Below are 27843 nucleotides of genomic sequence, written 5' to 3'. Positions count from 1 at the left end.
CAACCGCGGCCAACCGCGTTGGATTTATCATTGTACTCGACCTCAATTAGTGTGCCAATTGATTGGAACACCTATGCGTCCACTATATCTGAAACAATCGAATCAAAGCAAGATATTTCTCCGGTAGAAGCATACAAGGTTGTAACTGGATTGATAATCAACACTGCGATTAAAGTCAGAAGAAACGAGATCCGGCGCAAACAGCAGTGGATGGTCTCCCACTTCGTGGTGGTTAGAGAGCACTCAAAATTGTACGCGAAAAGGTCCTATTAGGACTTTTTGAATGTCGGATCGCCCGTTTTTTCCGAATATATGCAACGTTAGAAACGCAAATGAAAAACTTAATGAATGCATAGTTATTGGCACCGGTTTGTCGACGGGTTATCGTGAGAAACAGTGCTTCTTCTTTTTCGGTGGTAACAGCATTCCATATAGATTTACACTCAAACAATTGATGTTTCGCGATGAAATGATAATGCTTTATTTAAACGTAATTATTGCTCTTTGAACACACAAATTTATCTGACAGAAAAGATGCTCGCGCTAAGCATTGTAGTGTGCATATAACTGTAGCGTTTGTTATATTATGACAGCTATGCATCGCTTCTATGCTGATTCTTATGACAGTAGTGGTGAGGGTGATCGTAAAAGACGGCGTGCTGCATACATTCTCCCCACAAAACTGATGGTTTTCTATTTACTCATCAACGACCATGTTCACATTGTTACAGTTCCAAGGATTCTCTCCATTTGATGAAATATGGAAAGCACTCCTTGCATTTTCTAGGGAAACATGAGAGTTCCTTAGTTCTTTATCTGAAAAATCATATGAGATTACCTTAGTTTGAACTCTTTTGCATTGCTCCATTCCGGGTAATAAGTAGGCAGTCATTTAGATTGGAATCGTAATGAGAAAAGGTATACTGTTAGGCATTAGAAAATTATATTCATGAAAGATCGCGTAGCTTCAACGAGTTTTTTAGTATTTCTTGTCAGAGGAGGCTCGAAAATTGGCAAATTTATCTTTTGCCTTCCATATAATAAGCCTAATAGTTTTTCTCCTTTTTTTCATTAGTTAATCAAATAATAGTTCGTGCTCATCGATCTGAATTCCTTTTTGCCTTTCTCATATAGAAAGGTTATGCAATCACTCTGAAAAACGTCAACCTAATCCCGGCCCGGAGGGCCGAGTGTCATATCCCATTCGACTCAGTTCGTCGAGATCGGAAAAAGTCTGTATGTGTGTGTGTATGTGTGTATGTATGTGTGTGTGTATGTGTGTGTATGTATGTGCGTATGTGTCAAATAATGTCACTCATTTTTCTCAGAGATGGCTGGACCGATTTGCCCAAACTTAGTCTCAAATGAAAGGTGCAACCTTCCCATCGGCTGCTATTGAATTTTGTATCGATCGGAATTCTGGTTCCGGAATTACGGGTTTCAGAGTGCGGCCACACAGAAATTTCTCATAAAAACTATAGGAAAAATTAAAAATAGAATTTTTATTTTTGATGCTAAATGTATTCAAGGTGCATAAAACGTCGAGATTTGATGCAAACACGAAAAAAATTTGACGAAGATTCACTTTTTTGGATTTTGCACATTTTTGTCTTTCTCATATAGAAAGGTTATGCAATCACTCTGAAAAACGTCAACCTAATCCCGGCCCGGAGGGCCGAGTGTCATATCCCATTCGACTCAGTTCGTCGAGATCGAAAAAAGTCTGTATGTGTGTGTGTATGTGTGTATGTATGTGTGTGTGTATGTGTGTATGTGTGTGTGTGTATGTATGTGCGTATGTGTCAAATAATGTCACTCATTTTTCTCAGAGATGGCTGGACCGATTTGCCCAAACTTAGTCTCAAATGAAAGGTGCAACCTTCCCATCGGCTGCTATTGAATTTTGTATCGATTGGAATTCTGGTTCCGGAATTACGGGTTTCAGAGTGCGGCCACACAGAAATTTCTCATAAAAACTATAGGAAAAATTAAAAATAGAATTTTTATTTTTGATGCTAAATGTATTCAAGGTGCATAAAACGTCGAGATTTGATGCAAACACGAAAAAAATTTGACGAAGATTCACTTTTTTGGATTTTGCACATTTTTGCCTTTCTCATATAGAAAGGTTATGCAAGCACTCTGAAAAACGTCAACCTAATCCCAATTTTTTTTCGACTCGCATAAAGTTTCTGGATTTTAACAGGGGCGTAGTTGATGGTTTACGGAGAGGGGTTACACCCCCCCCCCTCTACTGTTCACTCCCCTCCTTTAAAAATCTCCTTAAATCACCCCTCAGACCACCACCTCATACCCCTCCCTTTCAACCCCATCATCTTTAAACTACCACTAGATTACAAAGCATACCAATTTAAGCTGGGGAGTCGTTCGTTCATGGGACTTTCGCCCTCCTCACATACCCATCACCGCATGACAAAATGAGTTAGCAAGCAGATAACATTGATCTAATGCTGATTAGGCTAATGGAGTATGATATTTTTTTGTTTCAAGTGTTTCACCGTCGACACGTAGCTCATCAAGTTCGTGGCTGGCATGCCATTGTGTATAAGTGCAAAGTGTACTAAGAATGTAATGGACATTTCCACAATTATGTTGAACATAAAAAGCCTCCGTGCCATAGTTTAGAGAAATGAGAAAGGCACAATTGCACCGCTAGGTGGATTAAAACAGGTTTTTAAGATAAAATCGAAATATATTCCCCGTAGTATTACTCAAAAAAACCTGTTTTAATCCACCTAGCGGTGCAATTGTGCCTTTCTCATTACTCTAAACTATGGCACGGAGGCTTTTTATGTTCAACATAATTGTGGAAATGTCCATTACATTCTTAGTACACTTTGCACTTATACACAATGGCATGCCAGCCACGAACTTGATGAGCTACGTGTCGACGGTGAAACACTTGAAACAAAAAAATATCATACTCCATTAGCCTAATCATCATTAGATCAATGTTATCTGCTTGCTAACTCATTTTGTCATGCGGGGCTGGGTATGTGAAGAGGGCGAAAGTCCCATGAACGAACGACTCCCCAGCTTAAATTGGTATGCTTTGTGATACAGTGGTGGTTTAAAGATGATGGGGTTGAAAGGGAGGGGTATGAGGGCTGGATGGGGTGGTGGTCTGAGGGGTGATTTAAGGAGATTTTTAAAGGAGGGGCGCGAACAGTATAGGGGGGCGGGGGTGTAACCCCTCTCCGTAAACCATCAACTACGCCCCTGTTAAAATCCAGAAACCCTAAACGAGTCGAAAAAAAAATTTGGCCGGGATTAGGTTGACGTTTTTCAGAGTGATTGCATAACCTTTCTATATGAGAAAGGCAAAAATGTACCAAAATCCAAAAAAGTGAATCGTAGTCAAATTTTTTTTTCGAGTTTGCATCAAATCTCGACGTTTCATGCACCTTGAACACATTTAGCATCAAAAATAAAAATTCTATTTTTAATTTTTCCTATAGTTTATATGAGAAATTTCTGTGTGGCCGCACTCTGAAACCCGTAATTCCGGAACCAGAATTCCGATCGATCCAAAATTCAATAGCAGCCGATGGGAAGGTTGCACCTTTCATTTGAGACTAAGTTTGGGCAAATCGGTCCAGCCATCTCTGAGAAAAATGAGTGACATTATTTGACACATACGCACATACATACACACACACACATACACACACACATACACACACATACACACACATACACACACACATACATACATACACACACACATACAGACTTTTTCCGATCTCGACGAACTGAGTCGAATGGGATATGACACTCGGCCCTCCGGGCCGGGATTAGGTTGACGTTTTTCAGAGTGATTGCATAACCTTTCTATATGAGAAAGGCAAAAAGTTTAAATTTTAAACAAATCTTAATTATTAAACTATAATTTCAATTTAAATTGTAACACAAAAGAAATTTAATAAAAAATTCAATAAAATTATTGTTCATTGAGAATTTCAGACGCATGTATTTTGTGCGCGATATACCCATCTATTTTATATTCTTCTTAAAAAAACAATCGACGATGAAATGTTCAATAATAAAAAAAATGATTAGAATCGGTCAACAAACCATTGAGATATGGCCTTTTAAAGTAAACATTCCAACTTTTATCCATTTTTTTATTTACATATTATATTTAACGTTTTGTAGACAACCCTATTTTCATATTTTTTCAGTGAACCATATAAATAACACCTTTTGTTCACTATGTTTATGTAATTAAATGGTAAGGTTTTCCTTTAAAAACCCTGACACGTATAAACGATCTAAATAGTCAATGGACAAACATGGATTCACGCTTGAAGCCTGATAGAAAACCTATCTATGACCGCATACCACATCCAAACCGTTATAAATTTCGATTCCGTCAATGAAATATTTTCAAACTTGCAGGGGATATACTTGATTACTATATCTTTCGAATGCCATTTACTAAATAAATAGACAATTGGTAGCCTTATGAAACGTGTCATAAAACTTCAAATCGCAATTTCTCTCGAATCCCTCGATGGATCAATTTGAAATTCACTGAGAAGATGCTTGGATACTGTATCTTTCGAATGCCGTATGACAAATTTATGGTCATTTTTTTGTTAATAGCGGTTTTAGGAATACCGTGACCCACGTTATCCGCCGGCCCTGTTCAGTGGGCCATAAGCGCGACTTCCGGAGGGTTAATTGCGTTCTCAAATAAAATTATCGGAAAAGTATTTGTCAAAGTTTTAGTTTCTGTTACAAATCCGCCCCCCTCCAGACATCCGGACCCGAAATTGAAAGCCGAATTGAATTAACTCAACGAAACTCAATAATCAGGTGTCAGTGTTTACGGATTCATTGTAAGTCACATGACCAGAAAAAAATATTTTTATCATTTTCAGCCGTACTGAGACCTACGACTAAATCCTCAAATCATATTCCCGTAAGAAACCCTGCCGGCAACTCAGTTCCGTCTCATACGAACAATCACACAAGGTACCATTACGTGAAACTTCGGTGACAACAGCTAGGCCCAACAACCTGCTGTTAACCTGTTCGACCCGTCAGGCGAAACGGCCCATTTTCGTTTTCACTTCCCTCCCGGAGTGTGTGGGGCACCACACAACATGCGAGCGATGTGTAAACGTCCAACAGCAGCAGCTACTTCCCTTCGGGGGATCTTCTTCGCGCGCGATCATGATCTCGTCAATTGGCCCCCCGAAAAGAGGGAGCCGCATGGAAGAAAGGCTAGACAGGGAGGAGGGGAGACTTTCTTCTATGGCGGTTGCGAAACAACCAGGTTGAACCGGGAGGGTAGGAAGGAAGTAACTGGTAGAAAATGAGAAAGTTTCACTTCTTCGGCGCGCGCGCCTCCTTTGTCGATTGCTGGCTGTGTTATCGTCTCGCAGCTCAGCAGAAGAGAGCCCGGGCCTGTATGGGACGAATGATGAGGAGGATGGTCACTGCTGCAATGCCGCAGTATATACATAAATGTATATAGTATGCCTGGATCGAAAATGGGCTTTTGTTTCAAACCAAACCCACTGCTGCCACAGCGAAGCGAGGCTACAGCCTACCGGGGTATGGCGGACTGGCGGAGAAGACGCGCGGTGCAGGGGGGAGTTTGTAATGTTTATTTTATTTTCTCTTAGCACTATATGCAGCTTACGCCGCGCACGTGAGTGAGTACGCCACGGAGGTATGAATGTAAACTCATTTTTCTTCAGGTTTCGGGGAAAACGGACCAACCGGAGATGGGGCACACGGGAAAAGTGGAGTTTGTTGCGCGAAACAATGTCAGCACAATAGGGGCACGAGCGTGTGGAGTTTCTATTTTTTCCCCTGTGCGATTCATTCCATTTGGTCGTAACTTGGTTCGCGGAGTATGGGGCGACGAAGAGATCCGGGATTGAGGTGGGTTTTGATTGAAAATCTTTTTGGGCAAAATTATAGCTCCCTGATAAGTGGGTTGGTATCATTTGTTTGTAGGTTCCCGATTTTGGAAACTGTTCGATTGAAACATGGTTGATACGCAAGCAACGATTGTGGAGTCAATATTCATAACTATAATTAATCTGTTTTAAACAAGCCTACTTTAGCCTGTAAGGTCTCAGTTTATAGCTCTTTTACCCGCCAAATTGAATCAAACTGTTACAACTATTGTAAGTTATGCGTTAAACCAGTCGCTAAGCCCCAATAAAACCAGTATCTCCACCTAGCAAACCTGCTATTGTTCGGTAAAACGGCATCTTTACACGAAACCAACAAACCAAGCGGTGGTCCAAAGATCAAATCTTTTTCGGCTGTTGTTTGGCAGCTTAGGAGAAATCACGTAACCACAAACAAAAACGCGTGCCACAGGTAAAATTAAATCCATTTCATCCGCGCGAGGTCCAAATAGGAGGCGCCAGGTTGCAAGGGATTTAAAAACCCAAACCAACCGGACCATGGCAAATCTCCCAGCGCGGTACTTGATTCAAGCTTAATTTATGAAACTTTTCATTTCGAAATACCCTAATTTTGATGAAACTTTGCTTTGTTTCGTCGCAACGTTTCCAAAATTAAGCATCTGCAATTCAGCTAAGGAACAGGGTTTGGGTTGCCACTCGCGACGCAACACTATTTGGAGCAACGATTTTCCTAGCTTTTCACTGGGGCTGGATTCGAAACCACCTTCGAGGTAAACGATTTTCGTTCCACACGCCCGCGGTACCGGATCGCATCAATTTCGATTTCGAAAGCGGTTTGCTGTGCCATCAGTTCGGATGGCCCGGGGGGGCCATCTACCTGTGGACGTCGTTGGCCCAATTCAGATGCACTCATTAATTATTTATTTGTTTTATTTGGACCTTTTTTTTCGTGTTGACTGTTGCTTGTTTTTCGCTGCTGCTGGAAGCAGATTCTCTTCCGCGGCGGCACGACGCGAGACAACGTGTTAAATGTATATAAATTTATCGTTCGTGTCGTGGTACGTGTTCAGTTTGGTTGGTAGGCCTTGTTGGTTGGCCGAAAAAGCGGCCGCGGCAAAATGTGAACTGCAATAGCAACGAAAAGTGTCAACAATAAATAAGCTTTGGTCTGAAAGTTTTAATTGTTGGCTGAAAAAGTGCCGTGTGATGGTTGGCAACGTGCAAGCAAATAATAAAAGTACTGAATCATGAAATCAATCGTGGGATAGGTACGTTTCGCGTCCGCTCCCGATGCCAAGTTGTCAGGATTTTTATTTTGAATTAAATTTTTATTGCTCTCGTAAAGCTGTGAACGAATACGTTCATGTATGTCAGCTGATGTCAGCTAATGGTCGATTTGAGTTTCGAATCCGTGGAGACACTTCGGAGCGATAGGTACAAATAGCACAAAATAGACATGACGAATGTAGTAGTGTCATAAATTATGTGACTCATGGAGCACTTTCAAAAAAGTGTCAATTGATCATCTCGAGCCTTCGATTTGTGTGAAGGATAACGATCTGTTCATATTGATGTTATTAACCCTCCGGAAATTGGCTTCCTAAATAAGCAACCGCTGATGCTCAAAGAAGATTTTGCTAGAGCTTCGGAATGTGTTGTACTCAGTAGAACGTGTAAACTAAGTATTACGGCATGAAGTCGTTCTATTGCTCAACGCTTGAATATAGCTCACTAGTTCAACTGTGTTCATCGAATTGAGTCAGTTCAGATTTCTTTCGTTTTGGCTTTCATACCAGTTGCTAACCCGAAAGGAATAACATGATCATTACTGAATGTGGTATTTCGTAAAGAGAGATTTTTCGGTACAAAGCATGTCAAAATTCTGGTCATGTTAATAGTTGAAACATCAAAAATTATAACAAAGATTTCTCTAGCATCAATCAAAAATGTAACAACCTGGGATAGGCTTCTATCAGCATTATAACGAATACTGTACCCACGATCAATTGTGTCAATAATACCTATTGTATAATATCAACGATTTTAGCGTGCATGTATACAAATATAAGCATATAAGCAAAATATAACATACTTTGGGGCGCTTTTTGTATGGAAGCAAAAAGCTACATGCAGTATAAACTTTATACAGCTATCTCAAATGATTTCATACATGCTAGCTAATCGTTGTGACAGTTAATGGGTTACATACCTTTTTATTTTTCAACAAATCGATTTTTTTATTACTTTACCTGAAAGTACTGAAAGTAACTCCTTGGGACTGTTTTCTCAAATTTTTAAAGAAATTCGAAAGATAGATTGAAAGTTACAGCGCTTCCAAGCGCGCTTCGTCTACCAAGAGCAGTGGTAATTTGAAATTTTTAACTCGATTATCTCGAAATGCCGTTTCTCCAAAAATGAATTTTCCGTGATCACGATTGCCGAAAAACTACACAACCGATTTTGTTCAATTTTTTTTCAATTGATTGTAATTAATATTTTCTCGTAACTTAAGGGGTTATATACTAGAGATGGTTGGGTTTCAATTTTTTCGAACCCGACCCGAACCCGAGCGCTTGAAAATATAAAGACCCGAGCCCGAAATTATAAAATTTGAAAAACCAGAACCCGTCCCGAGCCCGAACATTTTAAAACTTAAAAACCCGAACCTGACCCGTACCCGAGAATGAAAATTTTGTAAAACCCGAACCCTACCCGACCCGAGAATTTTAAAATTTGAAAACCCGAACCCGACCCGAACCCGAAAATTTAAAATTTGAGAAGCCCGATCCGAATCCAACTTGCTAATACGGAGAATCAACCAAAGATCTCGAAGATTTTTAATTCTAGGCACCCGAGTTGCATCCTTGATTCACCTAAGAATAGTAGAATCACTCGAATCTGAAGTAGCACCATACGCATTGAGTTATATCTGCATATGACAAAACAAATCACTGCCGAGTAGAATCCGCATTTATATTTACTATTATTGAACGTCAAATTTGTAACGTTCTGAGAAATGTATAAATCGTTGATATCTTAACCGGAAATTAAGTTAAATCGGCGGCTAACTCATTGGGACAGAAAGCTTAATGGTCACAGTTTCCAACAACCTTGCCCTTCGTACTTAACCAAAATTTCAGATTTTTTATCAGAAACCATTCCTGCAAGGCAGTTTAGTATAATTTATTACATGTATTGTATTAAGCTATGGCAATTGGCAATTCGTATTCGACAGTTTACATGACGTCACCCACGTTACTGGTTGGAACGGTCAAACCTGTATCGAAGGGTATCAATCATTTTCTGACGTGTTCTTGATGTCCCATCATTAGCGTTAGGACGATCTATGATTGGGTATCTAAGTTATTTTATTCTTCAAATTATATGGTAAGCGCGCCAATAGAGATGCTTCGTCAGCTCCAATGGAGCTCTTTCCCGGGCCCCGTGGTGGTGGAGGAACGCTACGTGGGAAGCTGAGCTGCAAGCAACCGGGCGGGTCATAGGTGGTGGATAATGCTTAATCGCGATAGCAACTAGTTGTGATTCGCGACCCGAACCAGCAGCGGGGGCTGACTGCGGGTGTGGTAGGACGAGGTAGTGGGCCCTATACGTCCTAGGCCTAAATACCACATGCCCTAAAGCAGCCCTGACAAGGCGAGCCAGTGCCGCCTTTAAATAAGCGCTTAGCCCAAATCCCTCTCCTCCCGTTATCCTTCCTTCCTTCCTTCCTTCTGCGGCTGTTCGCCCATCTAAATATGGAAGCTGTTCTTCAATGTCAGCTTCTTTCACCGAACAGCCTAGATAAGCCATGTAGTGTCGGTAGTGGTTGTTTCAACCGGCTAAGAATTACACTACGGACTACCTGTTTCAGTGGTAAAAATCTACCAAACAGGGAACCCCAATTCCATAGTGTCATGCGACCCGTGCTATGGGTAAAATTGTTGAGGGGGTTTAAAACATTCTCAATGGCGAACGGAGCCTGGGAAGAGTCGGGCGAACTCCCCAGTACGCTGCATTACGCAGCGGAACGTTCACTCTACACGCCGATTTTTTTTTCACCGATGATCCACTTAATTTTGCCGAATTTTTGTTGGCTGGGGTTTTGCAGAGACTCTCGGCTGATGGTAGTTCGGTGAAGTTTTGTTGAGTCTCGATTATCAAATTTCGATGTGTACAGATGAACCTGCCCAGAGGCCGTGTGGTATCCGGCCTAGAATTGAGCCACTGGAGTCCTGCTGCCATGTCGTAGGAGGCGACTGAAAGTAGGAGACCCTAAGTCAAGGTGTAGTTCCGTGCCGAGGACTTAATGATTGGAGGGTCTAAAATATGCCAGTCGCGCACGGAGCATTTTGGGTTTTGCCCTTGCTGTGTTATGCGAATCTCTGACACAGTGGACCATTATTTTCTTCGCAAATCGTGGGAATCAAATGATCATGTCCCATTTAAACCTGATATGGCTCGCTAAATGCGTTAACATCCCAACTCGCTTGGTGTCCTCTAGTTGTTGTGCAATTTGTGTTGGAGATGAAATGTACAGTTCTCTAATCAACAATGGTTAGAATAGCACAAGTCAATCTCCAACATAAACGTACAGCAACTATGAATTTATCTCGACTCATGCAGGAAGGTAAAGCTTCCATAGCATTGGTTCAAGAACCGTATTTCCATAAAGGAAACTTCTATTTTGGAAAGTTACTTAACACTGCCTTCATTGCTTACAACAAGACAGGCATGACTAACCCACGTGAAATGCCTCGTGCTTGCATTCTTGCAAATAAGGCTATTGACGCGTGTCTCATATCGGAGCTCACAACTCGCGATATCTGTGTTGTCACAGTTACATTGACTGTCGGAAACGTAGACAAAAAATATATATATTGTTCAGCATACCTACCGCATAACGAATCATCTCCTTTTGATGATTTCAAAAGCGTTGTATCATATTGTAGCAGAAATGGGCTTCCGCTCATTATCGGCAGTGATGCGAATGCTCATCACATCATTTGGGGCAGCTCAGACATCAATCTGAGAGGCTCTGAACTGATGGAGTACATAAGTAGTACAAATCTCCATATTCTGAATGTGGGAAACCGACCAACTTTTGCGAGGTCTGGGAGGGAGGAGGTGTTAGACATAACACTTTGCTCTGATAGAATTTTGCATGAACTGGGAAATTGGCAGGTTCCAAATGAAACTGAACCGTCTCTATCCGATCATAAATATATATTTTTCGAGCATTTTGATGTCACCTTCAATGTGGTGACATATCGTAATCCTAAGTCTACAAACTGGGACCTCTTTTTGGAAAACTTAGCGACTAAATTTCATGGATATTTTCCAACAATTAGTCAACTAGACGACTTAGATGACGTCGTGGATACGACAAACTCATTCATATTAGCATCCTACGAAGAAGCTTGTCCACTTCGTACTGTTAAATCGACTAGGGGAACCCCTTGGTGGAGGGCTGAGCTTGAAAGAATGAAGAAAGTTATGAGAAGAGCTTGGAACCGGCGTCAGCGTGATGACTCCAGGGCTTTTAGGTCAGCTCGTAGTGCATATAAGAAATGTCTTAGATCTGCAGAACGGGCTGGCTGGCAAAGCCTATGCACTAATGTCTCTAGTCTGAACGAGGCTAGCAGATTAAATAAAATTCTCTCCAAATCGAATGATTTTCAGATGAACTCCTTGAAAACCAGAGATGGTGTTTATGTGACAGACGAAAAAGATGTTCTTAATTGTCTCTTCGACACACACTTTCCAGGTTGTATCGATCCGGAGTTGATCAATGTTCACAGATCTCATTCTGGTGATTCGGACTCGTGGGCGCTAGCACGCACATTGGTTTCCACTGAATCGGTCAAGTGTGCAGTTGACAGCTTTGCTCCATACAAATCACCCGGAAAAGATGGAATACTTCCCGTGCTACTGCAAAAGGGATTTGATATTCTTAAACATGTCTTGAAAAAGATTTTGCTTTCCAGTCTTGCTACCGGGTATATCCCGAAAGCATGGAGAGAAATAACTGTTAGATTTATTCCCAAAGGGGGGCGCTCAAGCTATGAAGAAGCCAAGAGTTTTAGGCCTATCAGCTTAAGTTCTTTTCTTCTGAAAGCTTTGGAACGGATAATCGATCATCACATCAGGAACGTTAGTTTAGTTGAATATCCTCTGCACAAAATGCAACATGCATATCAGTGTGGGAAATCCACGATCACTCTGCTTCACGATGTTGTTTACAACATTGAGAAAGCCTTCTCGCTCAAGCAATCTAGCTTGGGTGTATTCCTAGATATTGAGGGTGCTTTTGACAATGTGTCCTTCCAGTCTATTCTGGAAGCGACGCGCGGTCATGGGATACCTGCATGTATCTCAGGTTGGATAAACGCAATGCTTAGTAACCGCATACTTTGCTCGTCACTGCGACAGGCTGAGATACGGAAGTTGAGTATTTGCGGTTGTCCTCAGGGCGGCGTTCTGTCACCTTTGTTATGGAACTTAGTAGCTGACGGCTTGTTGAAGAAACTCAATGAGCTTGGATTTCCGACCTACGGGTTTGCTGACGATTACCAAATACTAATTACTGGATTTTGCATCGGAACAATCTTTGACTTGATGCAACAGGCATTAAGAGCTGTCGAACAGTGGTGTCGACAAGTTAAACTATCAGTTAACCCAAGCAAAACTTCAATGGTTCTTTTCACGAAGAAGCGAATAACAACCGGGGTTCGTCCCTTGCAGTTCTTTGATTCTGAGCTGCTGTGTGCAGATCAAGTCAAATACGTTGGAGTCATATTGGATTCCAAACTGAATTGGTCTGCTCACATTGAGTTCAGAGTCAAGAAAGCGTGCATGGCCTTCGGGCAGTGCAGACGAACTTTTGGAAAGACCTGGGGTCTCAAACCTAAATACATCTATTGGATTTACACGACAATTGTACGTCCAATACTGTCATACGGATGCCTTGTGTGGTGGCAGAGGGGAGAGGTGGTGACAGTCCAGTCAAAGCTAAACCATCTGCAAAGAATGGCGCTCATGGCGTTGACTGGTGCTTTCACCACGACTCCGACTGCTGCTCTTGAGGCACTTCTAAATATCAAACCATTACACATACACTTAAAACAAGAAGCACTATCATGTGCATACAGACTGCAGGTTACTGGGCTTTGGAACAGTAATCATGTTGATCTTGCTACCAGTCATACACGATTGTGGTCACAAATGGTTACATGGGGTGAAGATATTCTTGCTCCCAGCGATATTACACTCACTTGTAGTTTTCCTTACAGGACATTTCATGTGAAGATTCCCTCTCGAGAGGAGTGGTTGTCTGGCTTTATGGAAAGACAACAACAAACGCAAGTGGTTTGTTACACTGACGGTTCTCTGATGGAGGGACGTGCTGGTGCTGGTGTCTACTGTCGTGAAATGAGATTAGAACAATCTCACTCACTAGGTAAATACTGTACTGTATTCCAAGCAGAAATCTTTGCGATTATGTGCGGGGTGCAATCGGCCCTTCAACTGAGTTTGTCCGGCAGAGTTATAAACTTCTGCTCCGATAGTCAGGCTGCAATCAAGGCCCTTAGCTCAGACAAATCCCGGTCCAAGCTAGTGATCGCGTGCCGAACCCAAATCGAAGAACTAAGCATTGTCAACACTATCTACCTTGTCTGGGTGCCCGGACATTGCGGTATTACTGGAAATGAATGGGCTGACGAATTGGCCAGGGCAGGTTCAGCGATTGACTTCGTTGGTCCTGAGCCCGCGCTGCCAATTTCGACAAGTTGGATAAGGGAAAAAATACGGTCCTGGGCTTCGTCCGAGCACCGCAATTATTGGAGAAATCTACAAACGTGTCGCCAAACAAAGGCGTTTCTAGAACAACCATGCCCAGTGGTTTCGAAAAATCTCTTACATTTTTCGAAGCTCCACTGCGGCATGCTGACCAGGGCTTTAACCGGCCACTGCAAACTCAATTATCACATGGCAACTATTCAGCGCGCTGAGTCTTTTTCATGTGATCTTTGTGAATCCGACTACGGAACTTCATATCATCTGATATGCAACTGCCCAGCGCTAGCGCAATTGCGATTACGAGTCTTCAGCCGTCCTTATATAGACGAAACCATGTTTGGTCGACTGAAACTCAGAGACATACTAAAGTTTCTTATCCAATGTGGTAAAGAGCTTTAGGCTTATTCGCAGGCAAGTTGAACTACTTGTGAGTTTAATTTACCTGTTGTTTATTTTTTGTTTTGTGCTGTTTTTCCCACCCTTCCAAGTCTACTTCCCCACACCTCCTTGTCCTTTCCTTCCGCTCAGGAAATGATGAAAACACACGGCAAGGCACAAATCCCCGACTATGTACGGGGAACGTGCCATTTGAGCCAATATATTCTGATTCCTGATTCCTGAAGAATAGTAGAATCACTCGAATCTGAAGTAGCACCATACGCATTGAGTTATATCTGCATATGACAAAACAAATCACTGCCGAGTAGAATCCGCATTTATATTTACTATTATTGAACGTCAAATTTGTAACGTTCTGAGAAATGTATAAATCGTTGATATCTTAACCGGAAATTAAGTTAAATCGGCGGCTAACTCATTGGGACAGAAAGCTTAATGGTCACAGTTTCCAACAACCTTGCCCTTCGTACTTAACCAAAATTTCAGATTTTTTATCAGAAACCATTCCTGCAAGGCAGTTTAGTATAATTTATTACATGTATTGTATTAAGCTATGGCAATTGGCAATTCGTATTCGACAGTTTACATGACGTCACCCACGTTACTGGTTGGAACGGTCAAACCTGTATCGAAGGGTATCAATCATTTTCTGACGTGTTCTTGATGTCCCATCATTAGCGTTAGGACGATCTATGATTGGGTATCTAAGTTATTTTATTCTTCAAATTATATGGTAAGCGCGCCAATAGAGATGCTTCGTCAGCTCCAATGGAGCTCTCGGAACGACTCCAAACTTTAAAAAATCCGTTAATGGCTTCAACAGAACACACCAAATTTTTGCGATCAATTCGTTAAGTTCATGGAAATTCATGTATTTTCATGAAGGAATCCGGATCATGTAACAGGTCAGCCCGGGAACAATCTGACAGAAAGTGCTTTTTTCATATATGTGCTACTGATTTTATAGTGGTGGTATTATCCCATCACCATATGAGTGTCATGAACAACGAAACCTGGCGGAAGTGAAGCTAGGTTTAGGTTTGATGGAACAAAGGTAGGCTCTAGAAAGTAAATTTGGGCTAAACTATCTGCTTTAAAAAAATGTACTCTTGTTAAATTTGATCCGCCATAATGGCACCAAAGTACCACCAAATTTATGAGTTCAAATCCTTATTTTCCGTTACAGTTTTTTTAATTGCAAGCAATCTTTATCATAAACCAATTCGATTATTAAACTTCCGTGAAGGCAGGTACAACCTATTTGTTTATTTTGATCAATTTAACAGTGCTTGTTTAAAGTTTGTTTGAGGTACAAATGTACCCCACAAAACCGTTTGCGTTATTGTTTTTTTCATGAGTGCATAATTCAAAAAAATTATTATATCTTTTTTTAAAAGCAAAATATCGATACATAGTAAGCGAGAAACTTGTGTAAAATTGTATAAGTTCCAACTCTGCCGAATAATAGTATATGTTATTGGGTATAACAAAGCACTATAGGAAAGTAACTAGAAAATGCGTTTGGATCGGTATCGTAATTTTTGCTTTTGCGGATGAAAGAGTCAAAACACATTCGTGAATATGATTTGTATATAGTATGCAAGACGCATCATTCGATTCGTTATCTTCTGCAACCCAGGCTCTGGAACATAATTACTTTACATATACACGTACAATACACCGGCTCTACCTATTCCTTCGACGCCTTCCTGTTTCATCTCTGTTACTGCATATTGCTTTTTTAAACGTTTGTATTGGAGTTTGGTTTTCAAAAAAGCATCGGAATAAATATACTTTTTGACCGGTTTTTGGAAAAAAAAATTTCAAAAGGAAAATTAATAAGCTTTACAACGTCGTATAAATGGTCAAAATCGATTTGAAACTACCGGAGTTATAGCAATATGAAGAAAAAAGGGAACTTTGACGTATTTTCAAGACTTGTTCTATACAAAATGAAATATTACATAATTAAATAGTCAAAACATATATTTTTAAACAGGTTACTTTACGAATTTAGAATAAAACTATTCAATTTAATTATAAATTTAATAAAAATTAGACATACGAGCGATTTTAGTTCTGGGGTACGAATGTACCCCACAAAACCCTTTACGTAGAGAAAAAGTCGCCGCGGCCTAAGTATCGGTTTTAAAGTACCTGTCGAAATTTATATTCCATTATAGAAAGTTGAACCGATATTTTCCGATAAATTCCTCTTAACTTAGTTTATTACTAATTATCATGAAAAATAAATCGCAAAGAGATTTTAGATGTGAAACACGTATTGTTGAATGCTCTTTCATGAATGTTCGTTTAAAAAATTGTATAATTCAGGGAGTTTGCGAATCTGAAGAGACGGAATTTTATGCAAGAATGAAAAAATGCAATATGGGAGCACCAGAACATACGACGAATTCTAGCGATTCAGAGGTGCTAACATTTGGTACGGTTATATGTGTCATCCATTCGTATTACGAAGTATAATTCACTATTGCAAAAAGACTGCGTTTCGTGTATAGACGCAAACAGTGTCATGAAATCGATGGGTTGTTTTGTTCAAAACCCGAACCCGACCCGACCCCGATAATTTGTAATTTTAAAAACCCGAACCCGACCCGAGCCCGTAAGCCCAAAATTTCAAAAACCCGGACCCGGCCCGAACCCGAGAATTTCAAATTTGAAAACCCGGAACTCGACCCGAACCCGAGAAGCTTAAATTTACAGAACCAGAACCCGAACCCGACCATCTCTATTGTCTACAAAGTTGGAACTCAAAAAATCGAAAAAAAATATTGAATACTCTGGAAGTACATACTTTTGAAAATATCTGTGCAAAATTTCATCCAGGTTGGAGCACTAGATTTCAAACTACAGCCGCACCGCGCTGGTTCTTCCGCGTATGAAGTTAACACAAAACTTTAAACGCAATTATCTCGGAACTAAGTTGTTTGAAAAGTACCGTTGCGGTGAACGTGATATCGCAAAAACTATTCATCTGAATTTCATTTTTTTTAATTGTTTGTATTTACACTCTCGTGTACTTGAACGGTTCCTTTTTCATCCAAAAAAATTTGATTCTTTGCCATGAATTTTTGTTTAAAATTTTGTACACCACAAAACTCAATTTTTTGGTTAACATGTCTTTTCTGAAGAAAAAAAAAATTATTGGGGAACTGATCCGTTCAAGTACACCACAATACATTTTTCTTCAATAATCTTTTACTTTTTTGATTTGAGTTGAGCAGTTCGGCTTGGAGGGCGTTCACCGCAAACCTCTGCCAAAAAAAACTTGCTACGGGGGATGGGCCATAACTCCGCCAACCTTCAATTTTTTTTATTTCAACTTGTTTTTTCGAACTTCGATAGTACTACCAACGAGCTGTCTTTTGATTTTTCAAAAAAAAAAATGAATGAAAAGCTTTAAAAAACCACGAACTTAGCTAACTTTTTCGCCACAACTTTGTATTTAACCCCTTAACGATTTCTTTTTTTTTTGGCGTGAATTTTTGTTTTTAGATAAGAATTTTTTAATAAATTTTTAGAGCTTAAACCAGCGCTTTTTTAAGAAAAACATTCCCGAATGCAGGAAAAAAATATTCTTTTTTCAACTAATCATCAAGGTACGAGGAATACTCATATACAAATGGAATTATTGGAGTTTTGGTATTTTGGTTGATCTATTGGTCTTCAATCGTGATCACCGCAAACCTCTTAAATGAAAAAGGGTTTCGGAGCAAAAACCATAACTCCGCCAATCATCAATATATTTTTACAAACTTATGCTTGTTTATTCCACTGAAAAATGTACTATCAAAATACTATAAGTTTGTGAAATGAAATCATTGATTTATGGCTTTACGTAAATTCAAACTTTCTTGATATTTTTCTCTCAAAAAGATAAGTAACCCCTTAACGCTTTGAGCCTGGGTGTTCTGAGCTTGATATGGATAACTCCTGCATGAAGCAGCGAGGCTGTTTTCAAGGGTATAATGTTAGCATAATATCCCGACCAGAATGATATAACAAATTTATAATAGAACACAATTTTTGAAACATATTGTGTTATAAATTAGGTCTCGTTAGTAGTTAAAATAACAGAAATTTATAACAAGTAACAATGCGAGATATAGTTTTGAAATATTTCTGTTATGTGTTTTTGATCGGGATTACACGCATAATTCAATGAGAAACCGATATAGACCCAGAAGACGTTTCCATCAAAATTTGCTGAAGCCTATAGGCTGTTAGTTTTTTCTTTTATCATGCGTTCGGTTTTCATTCAGTTCAGTAGTTCATAAATGCAGCTGAATAGTTTTATATTATTTTTCTAGATTAGGCAAGTAGAGTTATTTTTGGATTCAAAAATAGTGAGTTTCGGCGGTTCGCTTGTTATTTGTTATTTGCTATTTGTTATTTATTTTTAAGGCTCTAACCTCGAGGGTCATTCGCCCTTTTGAAAATAATATTCATTTCATAATACAATTCCATCTACAATTCAATATGGATAAAAAATATAAATATTGGAAAATTATTTCTGTCGACTACTCTTTCACTGCTTTCCGCTTCTTGTGTTAATTTTATTTCTTGGTAGTGAGCAATGGTCAGGTTTACCGTCTGCCACTTGCTGATCATTCCGCCTCCCTTCTCCCTCGCTCGTAGTTTAGTCCATGTCGTCGTCGCTAGAGCTTTGATTTTCGCTGTTACATGTTGAATAACTCTGGTATAGCTGCCTTTTTTCTAACTCATTTCTTCTCTCATTATGTTAACTATTTGTTCGAGAATACCGTGGAATATTATTTGTCCAGAATCTATGTTTGTCCGGTTATCTGTGAAGTATCAGCAGATGTCGAAAGCTGTTTGATAATGCCGGTTATGATGGATGAATTTTCTTTTGTTATTTTGGCGCATGGCTTACCGTAGTGTACAGTCTGGTTGCGGAGTTGGCACACGAGCCTCTGCCCATAGTATGTGCATAGGGTTATTTGTATGTTATTAACACCTTGAGATGATGTATCTTCGAATGTCAAGTAAGACGGTATAGGTTGTAGATAGCGGTTTGCCCATTACTCGGGTTCTTGTTTGCCCGGCGGACCTTTCTTTTCAGGGCGGCCTAGGTACTTCTACAGAATTTCGGATTTTCGTTTAACAACAAAAAAGATAAACAAACAAAATAAATTAATAAGTATGCCGACTTTATTTCTCCTCTGCTACACTGTGCACTGTTGGATCTCGTCGATGTGCTGATACCGTTGGCGGGAAGACGGGCTATTTCTTCCGACCGGCCGGGATTACAACGGCCGAGTTCTCCCGGAATGTCGTTGGCAGCTCCGGCAGCAGTCCTTGGGGTTTAGCTAGGAAGGTGAGCTTGGCTCCTTTGTTGGAACCTCTTTAGCGACGAATCGCCGGATCGTCTACTCGCCGTAAACGATCCCGGAAGTCACCGCAGTGTACTTCCCAGGGGGAACCTTTGTCCGCCCTGCTTCGTTCTTCTTGACGATTAGCTGTAAAGGAGAGCTTGGCTCGTTTGACTTATCTTCTACAGCGATAACGGTCGGTAATTCGATTCCTTAGCGTTTAGCTGGGGTAGCGAAAACATTCCTTTTCGATTAACTTACCCCTTGATGGCGAATCGACACCGTAATTTTCACTTGTGCTCGAACCACGGGCCGGCACTTTTCGACGGTCTTAGCTTGCCGTCACAGGCGCGCAATGAAACGGTTTTCTAGTGGCGGAAAACTGTCCCGAAAACTTGTAAACGGTCGTCTGTCTCTTACCGTGGTTCGTCACAAACTGTCTTTTCACGATGGCCGCCTTCCGCACTCATCTGTCAACGATGAGCAGCATAACCAGTGCACACGTATTTTCGCAAGAGGAGAGCGGTAGCCTACCTAAAGGCTAGTTTACAGTTCGGGAAATGGATCACGGGATTTCGCATGGGATTTGCGTCGGGATTTGATCAGAGAAAATTTTCAGCCGAGATCTCTCCAAACTGTCAAACCAAAAATTCTGCTGCTTCTTAAAAATACAAACAGTATCAAACTTGCAGCGAATTGCAAACCTTAGAAAAATACTATTTTCCCCGTCGGAAACAATTTGTGTTGAATTGCTCTCGGTCGGATTTCTGTGTGGAGAGTTTTAAAATCCCGCGATGTTTCCCGCGGTTTGGTTTACACTTCAGGAAAACTGTCAATTTCGTGTAGACCCGTTTCCCGCCACGGGATTTTAAATCCCGAGCTCCATTTAAAATACACAAAGACCCAAATCCCATGACACGTTTTCCGAACTGTAAACTAGCCTTAAGCCCTATGTTATTAATACACAAATTTACAAACTAAATGTGAACGGTATCGAACAGCGGTGAGCATAACATTACGTAAACAATACACTCTACGAAGTGTATACGGAAAAAAGGGTATATTTCTACCCAGTGCTAAATTGTTACCCTGACGGGTTACAAGGTTGGTTCAGCCGCATTCGTCCCATCCGAACCCGCGTTGAGAATGTCAGGAAAAAAGTGTCTCCAAGTGTCGCCAGAGACTGAATTCCACTAGTATGGAGACTTCGACACGAACTTTTTAATATAATCCGTGCTGGTACGAGGTGCCAAATCATGTAGGCGAATATCCGTTAAATAAAGGTCCATATACACGGGGGTCCCTGTTTTGACGTTTTCTTATTCCACGTCGTGTTGCATGTTATTCTTCGCTACGAAGCCTTTCGCCTCGGCTGAGAAGTTGAACGTTATTACTACCACTTGTCTCATATGATGTCGCTGTATGTGGGAAACTTCCTGAAGAACAAGTTCCATTCTCATTTTGATCAATTGTTCCACCTTGCGCATTGTCGATCTAAGACGGGTCTGCGACAAGTCTATCGCGATTGTGTTCTTTCGTAATGGGCGAAATTGACTTTATGGTTTCCTCATCTCACTCGCAGTGGGATGTAACGTAGCTTTGCTAGGTCTATATGTGTGCTTTCTAGAAATAATAGCGATGCGGTGTGCTAACAACGAGCGAATATTTTACGAACAATACGACAGATGCATGTTATTTAAATTGCGAATAGATTTAGACGCAAGTCCTAATGTTTTTAGAGGGTAATACTTTCCGGTTTCGAGTAAAGTCTCTCTTGAGTTTTTGTTATTGCCATTTTTTATATGTATAGGCAAAACTAATGCCGGTTTTTTACTAGTTTCAGAATACAGAGCTTCGAGAACTTCAAACAGTTTGTACGAAACTCAGGTCAGTTACAGTTTTTTTGTCAAAGTCCGGAGTATCTCAATGAACTTTAAGTGGTATTGAACAGAGGAACATACTTCAAACTTCAAAGAATTTCACCCATATTGTACAAAACTCTGGGTACTTCAGCGATGTTTAAAAATGTTGTCTGGACTTCAAGGCACCCTACAACCTTGAGTAGAAGTCCACGAAGTTTCAAGACTTTCCTAACGATTTCTGGAAAATCTTTCAAATACCAAGGGGTTTCGTAATTCTTTTAAGTTTAAAAGAAATTACTATGGACCTATAGTAAATTTCATGACTGCCATTTTCTTTCTTCTTGGCCAAGAAACTCCTCATCCTCATACAACGCAATGCAACTAAGGAGGTCGGGGTGGGCGTAGCGTAGTTGGTAAATCGATTGCCTTGTACGCAGCGCACCTGGGTTCGAGCTCCGACCCCGCACATAGGGTTAGAAATTTTTCATATAGATTTTTCTAACCCGAAGATGCGAATGACCTTAAGGTTAAAACCTCTATAATCGAAATAAAAAAAAACTAAGGAGGTCAAAGTACTATTGTTAATTCTGTCAGTATACTGTTAACTGCGCATTCGATTATAAGAACGCCATTAAGAGAAAAGTCACGGATATTTCTAACCTTCAATTGTTTTCTAATCTTTTCAATTGCCATTACAAAAAAGCCCCATTTTGGAGCCCTTGAAGTAAAATAAGATATATTGATCTCATTGCCGTGATGTGAAGCTTAATCATATTTATCGAATGTCACTCTTCATCTGTTTACGTCTGTTGACTTTAGGGACCCTTCGTTCAATAGTGCCCACGGGCCCCAAGTAGTCTTAAGATGGTCCTGAGTTTCTGTAGTTTCTGAATTGCGATGTTGTGAGGTACTTTGTCAAAAGCTTTTGACAAAGCCTAAACCTGAAAGAGTGAAAACTCCGAGTCTATCTCCAACAGAGCAGTCAAAAAGACGCATAAATTGAACACTAAAATTTTGTTAAGTTATAAGTGCAGAACCGCTGCAGACTCGTCTGTAATATCCTTTGTTGCTAGGTATTGGAAAGCGACGGACGAAGGATTTATTCTGAAGACTGTACATTAAGTCAGGTATGCTTAGAATACCATTTTAAGGCTGGTGGCACCCATCTTTGAAAATATTAAGATTCTATTGTCTAATAACCAAAAATATTTTACGTTAATTCACGTTAGAAGCGGCGATCTACAGAAAATAAACATTCGTTTATGCTACAATGCTTAATAAAGAGAAATTTCGGAATCTCTTGATCAACGTATTATACATAGCCAGCAAATCTAGAATTTAAAACAGCTATATCACTTGGAATTCACAACTTTCAGCTTCCCTTGTTCTACCTACTACGCATCAGAACAGCTTCAAAGCATTCAATAAGGAATGCTAACCAAAATATCGCGATTTTGATTCAGTTTTTGTCATTTTTGATTTCCAAGAAAACTCCAGTTGAAACTACATTTAGAATAGAACTAGATGATGTAACTCATCTGAAAACTGTCCCAATTTCTAACAAATCAATGCACTCCTAAGTTGTAAAGGTTCAACACATCGGTAGAAAAAAAAAACCGCGCTACACACATATTTCGTAATCAAACCCAATACTATTATTAGAACATCGTGTCCTTGTTTCCCAGAAGTAAAAAAAAACTAAATCGTTCGCCACCACGGCACAGATCGCCGCGTGAGCAATTCCCTAGCAAATTTGGTTCGTTCATTGATTTTTGCTTCTCCTGTCACTACACAAAACTACCCAGTTACTGACCCAAGTGTTCCCTTCGCTGTACCTCTAGCAAACCACAACCGTAAGCTTCCCTGCTCCGTACCATTCACCGGATCTTTCGTAGCACGGAGAACTAGGTCGATGATTGTTCCTCCCTTCGGTGCTTTTCACACCGTAGTTTCGCTATGCTTGGTCCGTCTTCAACACACAGCACACACCACTACTTTGGATCACTTTCACTTTACACACAATGCAATGGGATGGACGTGGTGGCCCAGCAGAGTTCTCACGGTTGACCGATTTGATGCCCCGTTTCGAGTGGCCCTAAACCTATTGCACAACAGCCGTGTTCGCTGTGGGTCCGAAGGAAAGCGTAACGGGATTTAACATTTTAGTTGAGCCCTCGACGAAATCCGAGTAAAAACTCGATTCGGGCGTGGAAAGCAAAGCACTGCGTCTCTGACGTTTGTCTTACTTTTCTCTTCTTGGAAAATGACAGGAAGGTGGAAGTTAAAAGGATGAGGTTTCATTCCGGTCTGGTCCCAGGATCCGAAACCAAAACAGTCCACCCCCGTCTCTGTCTGTCTGTCTGTCTGTCTGCCTGTCGGAGACTTTGTTCTAAATCAAACGCGAGAAAACGAGATGACTCTAGTGTCTCGACGCCGAGATCTGTCAGTTAGTGTGTAGAAAAAGACAGACGATAGCTAGTCCTGTCAGGGATAATCGATATCCTGCCAGGATGTACGTCATCAACTTGAGAGTTTCCTAACTCCTAAGGTCACCTTGAACGGGTCAAATCATATTGAAAAAGTGTTCCGATCACCAAGCACTAGTGCAATTTCCCAAAACATGACCAATAATTAAACGCACCTCTGAAATACTCGATTTTCCGCTGCTCGCCGAAGGATCTGCAGCCGTCTCACTCGAACGCACGCGACAAGATCGTCGTCGGGCACTCACCGGTGGAGCAGAAGCATACCACGTGGTTGGCCAGGTGGTGGCGGCGAAGGGTGCTGTGGAGCCCACTTTTCCTGGGGCTCTCCAACACGAGGTCCGCTGGTGCGCTCGGTAGCAATTTTTCCCACTCCGCGCCACACTTCGTTCCTCAATAGGTCAGAAATTACGAAAAACTTGGAGTGTTGCAAATCCCACCGAACTCAACACCGTCTTGAAACCAACCAACACACAGCGCGCGGGCAGCACCAGCAGCAGCAATCCACTGGATTTTTCTGTACCGCTCGCTCCACGGACGACGACGATGGTGTTGTTATTTTTCCTACTGCCTTTTCATTCGTTTTTTTTTCTTTTTCGAAATCTTACTTCATTAACTGATTGAGAAATTAGAAACTCGCCCCGGCCCCGGATCGGATGGTTTGTCTTGAGTGTGAGTTTTAATCAAAATTGTGTCACTACTTTTTTTGCTTTTGTTGCTTCACTTTGGTGCAAAGAATCGCTCCTTCTCGCTCGTGCACTTGTTTTTTTTCGGGGGACACCGCTTCTCTTTTTTCAGTATATGTATATTTTTTTTGCGTGTTTTCCACTTTTTCTATTACGGATCGGTACACTATTTTTCAGAAATCAAAAATCCCAAACTTCAATCTTTCACTATATTCCTAGTTAAATAAATTCATCTGGATTTTGTACTATGAGGTTTCCACTTGTTTCTTCGATTTGATTTATGTATGATTTCGAGGCGAAAATAACTTTCCGGGAATGGTTTTCCACTGATTTAGATTTGTAAATTTTCGTCAATTTCACTTTATCACAGTTTCAGGTTCTGATTTGTAGGTTTTTTTTCTAATCACTGTAATCCTTGGGTGTTTCTCTGGTCTTCCAGCTGAGGTATTTTAACATTGCCACCGTAATTCCTGTGTGTGTGTATTTTTATTATTTAACAAAAACGTAGGCCATCTAGTGAAACCCGAGATTCAGAATTTGTTTGAAAACCAAAAAAAAAAATCTTTTTTTTGCCACAAGCACCACCAAATGGATGAACCACCGATTCCGGGACTGATCATACCGCCCAGCGTATCCTGATTGGGAAGTAATCCATCCTTTCGTCAACGCAGTTGGCCTCGTTCTATTCACCGACCGACCGAACTAGAACAGCCACACCACTCTACACTGAACAGAAGAGCAAATCCTGACGAAGACGACCGTCACTGTAGCAAATTCCGACTGCACCCGGATTCCTAACTCTCCAAATGTCCTCGCACCTAACGTACTACCTTCCTTTTCCCTGTAGGAAGACGTGTGCGGCGCACACAACAAAACCGAGTTCTAGGCACTCGCCGAGTCAAGACCGCTGCCGTCTCGAAACGGGGGTACTCTGGGATTACACTGTTTTGGGGCGCGGACCGCGGGAGCTTTTCCACATGATGCGCGAACCGAAACAAAAACTAAACTGAAACATACCGCCGTCATGTGGCGAACGTTTACCTCCCAAACCCAGTGCCAGCAACACTCTCAGCCAGTTGTCGGTGGTCGGTGGTCGGTACGGCGCGGCGGTTCGAAGAAGACGTAATGCCTTGTGGTAGCACACACTAGGCGGCTGGTGGGTGGTGGGAGCAGAGCTGTTGATGACGCCGAGGGCCTGCCCCAATAATGTAAACCCCGAGAGTTGCAACAGCAGCAGGCAGACTACCACGGCGGCGAAAGCGAGAGGGAAGCAAAACATAAAAATGAACCCTGCACACGTTTCCCCATCCAGCACTGTCTGACACTCAGTTCAGTTAGCAAGAAAAATGTAAAACTCTCCGAGAGCTATTCCTCCACGAGGAGACAGAGTTTGCTGCACGAGAAAGTTTTCTTGTGCGGGTTTTGGGGTGGATCAGTCGGGTGCGGCGGCGCTTCTATACCAACAGACCACGGCTCCCAAGCCCTACCCCCGCCAACAAATTCTAGAGCTCCGATGTGGAAAGCTCATCGTGGCGGGGAGAGCAGTCCCACATCGGTGCGATGTCGAGAGAATGAGTTATGGGAGATCCCCAGCCAGACTAACAGAATTATGATGGTAGCCCGAATGTGGAGCAAAAGAGAAATTGCGAAACACATGGCTCGGTTCGGTTTGGTTCGGGTAGGTTGTTCAATGGATAAATGCACGGATGGATGGGTTGTGGGTTGCGTTGCGTTACGATGTAGTGTATGTAAAGGTATGTTGAAAGCTCCAAATGTGAACAGTGAGTGTCGTAAGCATGGGGGACTCACTGAAGAGTAGGTTATTTGGATTCAGTGGTATTGGAGCTGGGCCGCTTTCGGCTACTATGAGCTTGACGTACGGCTTTCTGTAGTGCAGTACTAGATTTTAGTTTGACTAACGCTGATTCGGGTCTCGGGAAGATATTTGCTAACGGGTTGCTACGCAGTTAGTAATGTGTGGTTGAATTGTTCAATAGAGTAGACAGGGGGTACACTCCTAAAACAAGTCAAGCATCAAAATTATTGCAAATCTAATTAATATTTCGATTTTTGATGCCGAAATTTGGTTTTAGTTTAAAAAAGAGAAAAAAATTCAGGAAAATTGAAACATGTCACTATTCAGAAAACTGTAATTTACAAGCATGTATGCAAGTTAATAAAAAAATAGCCAATTATACTTTCAATTAATCAATTGATTAGCAGAGCTGTATAGGGCAACCCGGGGATATTAAGACCGTGGTGGTAATTCGGACCGGTTCGATTTCTCAGAAAATGGAAAGAATTTCTGACTGTCATACATACTAGGGTGGGGCATTGTTATATGGAAAAACGTAATCATAGCCGCATCAACCGAGCACAGCACTTTTTTGGTACTTTTTGGGGTCCCAAACAACTGTGCAAAATTTGGGGTCGATTGATGTTGACCCGGCGTGGCGCATTGCGTTTGAAATTTGTATGGAGATTAGTATGGGAAAACCTACATTTTTGCCTTTCTCATATAGAAAGGTTATGCAATCACTCTGAAAAACGTCAACCTAATCCCGGGCCGGAGGGCCGAGTGTCATATCCCATTCGACTCATTTCGTCGAGATCGGAAAAAGTCTGTATGTGTGTGTGTATGTATGTGTGTATGTATGTGTGTGTGTGTATGTGTGTGTGTATGTGTGTGTGTATGTATGTGCGTATGTGTCAAATAATGTCACTCATTTTTCTCAGAGATGGCTGGACCGATTTGCCCAAACTTAGTCTCAAATGAAAGGTGCAACCTTCCCATCGGCTGCTATTGAATTTTGGATCGATCGGAATTCTGGTTCCGGAATTACGGGTTTCAGAGTGCGGCCACACAGAAATTTCTCATAAAAACTATAGGAAAAATTAAAAATAGAATTTTTATTTTTGATGCTAAATGTATTCAAGGTGCATAAAACGTCGAGATTTGAATGAAACACGAAAAAAAATTGACGAAGATTCACTTTTTTGGATTTTGCACATTTTTGCCTTTCTCATATAGAAAGGTTATGCAATCACTCTGAAAAACGTCAACCTAATCCCGGCCCGGAGGGCCGAGTGTCATATCCCATTCGACTCAGTTCGTCGAGATCGGAAAAAGTCTGTATGTGTGTGTGTATGTGTGTGTATGTGTGTGTGTGTGTGTGTATGTATGTGCGTATGTGTCAAATAATGTCACTCATTTTTCTCAGAGATGGCTGGACCGATTTGCCCAAACTTAGTCTCAAATGAAAGGTGTAACCTTCCCATCGGCTGCTATTGAATTTTGGATCGATCGGAATTCTGGTTCCGGAATTACGGGTTTCAGAGTGCGGCCACAC

General features: G+C 41.1%; 1 protein-coding gene across 2 annotated transcripts in view; it reads right to left on the bottom strand.

Moving 5' to 3' along the window:
• LOC131688897 (zinc finger protein ztf-16-like) overlaps window positions 1–25440 on the bottom strand; it is a 188847-nt gene extending 163407 nt beyond the window's left edge. Inside the window, exon 1 of one of the 2 annotated variants that reach the window (XM_058973509.1) lies at window positions 23966–25440. The gene's annotated coding sequence lies outside the window, so the exon portion shown is untranslated. Of the gene's footprint in view, window positions 1–23137; window positions 23533–23965 lie in introns of those variants that run through there. The other variant, XM_058973510.1, reaches the window with a different exon arrangement.
• Between the last annotated feature and the right edge of the window lie 2403 nt (window positions 25441–27843).

The sequence above is a fragment of the Topomyia yanbarensis genome, chromosome 3 (genome assembly GCF_030247195.1).
Source record: "Topomyia yanbarensis strain Yona2022 chromosome 3, ASM3024719v1, whole genome shotgun sequence".
Taxonomy (NCBI): Eukaryota; Metazoa; Arthropoda; class Insecta; order Diptera; family Culicidae; genus Topomyia; species Topomyia yanbarensis.
This window is presented reverse-complemented; position numbering and strand designations above follow the sequence as displayed.